This window comes from Apteryx rowi, unplaced genomic scaffold (assembly GCF_003343035.1).
Source record: "Apteryx rowi isolate R43461 unplaced genomic scaffold, aptRow1 scaffold_17, whole genome shotgun sequence".
NCBI lineage: Eukaryota > Metazoa > Chordata > Aves > Apterygiformes > Apterygidae > Apteryx > Apteryx rowi.
In genome coordinates this window covers 1,001,581-1,005,709 of record NW_020447974.1, presented here as the reverse complement: position 1 = coordinate 1,005,709, position 4,129 = coordinate 1,001,581, and positions in this window count along the sequence as shown.

The window sequence follows — 4,129 nt, the reverse complement described above, 5'->3', positions numbered from 1 at the left end:
TTTTCCTATTAAAGTGTTCATTAATGATAATAATATTTTATATCCAGAAATCTTGTTTTTAAAACCTAGTACCAGGATTTCTTGACCATGTTTGTGTTTCTTTATATGGCATTCTGTAACTTTGAGTATAGTGTCTTTAGCTAACTAATACATCTTTGACACTACAACTGCCTTTCAGATTAAAGGAAAGAGCTGTATTCTCCCTGATTTTTCTTCACTTAGCATGTATAAACATTCACTTTTTGGTGCACCTTTTGATGACTGTGCATGCATAATTAGTTGAATTCCTGATGTGAGTAGCCTGATAACAAGTGTAAATAGCCATTAATTTATTTAAAAAAAGAAAAAAAAGAAAGCCAATCAAGTCAGTTTGCAGGGGAAGAAGAGGTTGCAACTAGAGATGTGTTCAGGAACAGGGGCCCTGCTTTTCAGATACCCTTGAAGAACCCATCAAATGTTAGCATCCCTGAATATCAAGTCAGTGGTCTATTTACTGACTTCTGCTCTGTGTTACTACTATAGGGAAAACTATTTCTTGCTTTATATATGCTATTATCAGCCAAGTATTTGATACCTCCCAAAGAGTGAAAAATTAAAATGACAAAAATGTAGCTCTCATTCTTTCTTCACTTACAGTGTTTGTAAAGAACAGCTTATGAGCTCTTTTCAAATTTAAGTGAATGGATAATTGTACAGATGAAGAACTCATGAAGCAAGAGCAAAGGCAAAGAAGTTTTAAAAAAAAGTGAGCTTTAAACTGAGTTCCAGAAGATGTTTGTCCTCAGACTTATTCCTTGCAGCAGTCCCTCGTCCAAAAGAACTCCCAGGAAAGTTTTTTTCTCTTTACTTATTGGTCCTTCCTTAATAGCTGAGGTTATCCCTCCTCTGACTTTTTTAGAAAACCCATGCTACATCTGAGATTGCTACAGTCAAAAAATATTAGCTGACGAAGAGGTGGGTATGTGCCCCACACTGTAGGGAGCTGCTGACTTACAGTATTGCCTGCCCACCATGGGTTCTGTTAATGTTAAATAGGCAGATCATTTCCTGTCTTATTTTCTCAGCACATATGAATGCTAAGGAGGAGGAGATCTGAACAACATTTCTTAGCCAACTGAAAGGGACTTTGGAATCCCTGCAAAGCATAAATTATCAGCAGAACATCATTGGTAACAAATATTAAAGGAATGTGGCAGCAATGAGCTATAACAGCATACCCATTTGAAAACTGATGATACATAAGCTAATGAATCCTTTCTAGCATCCAAAAAGTACATCCCTACCTGCCCATACACATCCTGCTATGGATCATTGATTTACAATATCAATCACTAATGGTTATATTTTTAAGGTTTGAAAACAATATCTGGAAATGTAGTCAATGTAGCCTTCTCTATGAAAGATAGTCCCTAGAAGCACAAGAGAAAATAGTTAGAAAAAAATAATTCCTGTTATTTCAAATGAGTATATTTGTTTTCTTCTAGACCTAATTTTATTTTTCTATTTCCTAATGTTCCCAAAGAACAGAGTCTCTCCTTCACATCCCTTTATATCTCAGTTGTTTTCTGCAACAGCTTGTGACTTACTTTCTTATGTGACTATCACACTGGACTATTTCACAGTGGACAATTTCCCAAATTTGGATTTACCAGAGAAATTAGGAGAAAGATAAACATTGACCTTTACAGTTAGGGAAGTGGTAGTGATCTAAGATCTGCATTTAAAAAAAAAAGAATGAAATTTTCTTCCCCAATGGCGGCTTTAAAAAAAAGCAAACTTTCTTCTCCTGTCGAATATAATGAGTAGCATAATAATATTTTTAGTTTTTGTTAGAAGTTAGTTTCTCACTTTGCCCTCTCAGGAATCTTATGCAGGGTCTCATACTAACAGAAAGGTCTCATCATTAAATGACCCCTGATTATGAACAGTTTGTGTCCACCAGAAGGCTGGCCCAATATTTTTTAACCTCTCCTTTTTTGCAAATTTCATAACTTCAACAAAAAAACAGATGGCATAATTCAGAAAAAAAAAGTCCAAACAGTGAGTATGGCCTGGTTCTGGTTCACAAAATGCACATTCTTGGACCTGTTCTGTGCTTACCCTGCTGCTGTGCATCACTTACAGCATACATGTCAACCTATTAGATCAGGATGATCACTAGCAGAGAGCAGAACAAGCCCTTCCATAGATAGGTGAGCAATCCCAGCYGCTGTTCTTCAAAGTAAATTAACTTCTCATCCTGACGAAGCCTGCTAAACTTGTTATTTGACTGCTTCAAATACTGGTTTGGTTGTTGGTGCATCAAGTCAAGTTCTATCAGCCATCTCACCTTTCAGAACAGGTCAGTAAAGATGCAGCCACCCTGATGAATCACCSGGCATTTCAGAAACACTTTGACTTAGACTAAATAGAGTCTAATTGAGCAACTTGAGGTAGAACCTGCACTATGGAGCGGTCCTTATTTTGAAGGGAGCATTTGGAGCACATCGCTAACTAGACATCTGTTACTGGGGTATTTTCGACACTTGCACATCTCTGATTCTAATATTACAAAAATCACTTACGTTCTGTTTGTATCTCTGCAGGATGCTTCATCCTCTAAGTTATCACTGAAAAGTGTAGCAAGTACAATATATATGGTATTCACATTATGAGCTTTTCTATTAGACTATTGTTTCAGATACTGTACTTTATTAAACACTTTACTACAAGCTACAGTAGTACAAGACTGCTTTTGTGTGTTGAAGAGAACACATCTTTTATATCCAGTACCTAGCTTTTTGAGGAAGCCCTGTGCCATGGAGCAATGGGAGTTTATAAGAGCTGTCTGCAGGAAGAGGGAAGCCCCCATCTTTGACAAGGTTACATGGAACTGCAGCACCTGATGACTGAGCTAATTTGACCTATCAGGAGTTTAATCCCTTCCAGCCACATTAGAAATGAATCCCAGATGAAAGCTCTTTATTTGATATGTACCATATTTCATTAAAAAGGATCCTAGTCCAAGAGACTGGACAGATTTGGACTTTACAAGCTTTGACTGAAGAAATCTGTAAACAACCAAACATGCAGGTTTGTCCATCAGAGAACAGCTATAAAACGAGGAAGTTTATCTGCACTGTCTGCTTCACTTCCACCTGAAATTCCCCTGTTCAAACCCTAAACCACACCTTGTAGGACTGGTAAAAATATATGAACTGAGAATGAAGTAACAAATGTGGGAAGAATAAAGGCAGAGTGAAAAGCAAAGAAAAAAATTATATAAGAAAAAAAAGTCATCATTTTATTGAGCAATGATATGTCAGTGAGGATTAAGATATTAAAATTAGCTATTTCAAAATCAGAACCATTTGTTCACAGAGTAGAGAAACTTCATCTTGAATTATCCTCAGTATACTAAACATACATTATTTCTAGGCATCACTTGCTCTCATCTGTTTTGTTTTTCTTGGGATTTAATATATCTGAAGCACATAACATGCCTGCTATAATGTGTGTTTGAACAGCTGCCCTGCACAACGGGTGCACAAAGTTCAGGACTGCCTGGAAACCCAGCAGTAGTGTAGCCTAACCCTTTGCACAGATCCTCTGGCCTTCATTTCAACAGCACTGGAAAAGACACTGTTTCTAATTCAAAAGCTTAAATTGAATTATGAGAATATCCAAACTGTGTGACAGAAACCACTTGAATAAAAGGGCATGAGAAATCTGCTGAGACACGGTAAAGCAATTTCTAAAAATATTTTGTCTATACAAAAAAGCAGGCATTCTGTCCTTGTTTACCCTACAGATTATGAAACATCAAATACATCTACCTAAAAAGCAGCAACAGACACTAATTAACCACAACAAAATCGGATTTTTTGTCTGTATTACAGTATGCTGCCAGGACAAAGAATAACCTGATTAACACTCAAACAAAAGCCAGGCAATGGGGCTGATCCCGGAGCGCACCCAGAGCCACGTCCAGTGCAGCGGCGGCGCGGCGAGCAGCAGCACAGTCCTGGGGCCCTCAGGCGGTGGGTCGGCCTCAGCCCCGCCCAGCCCGGCACCGGCCCCGGCCCCGGCCCCGGCCCCGGCCCCGGCCCCGGCCCCGGCCCCGGCCCAGGCCCAGGCCAGGTGGAGGGAG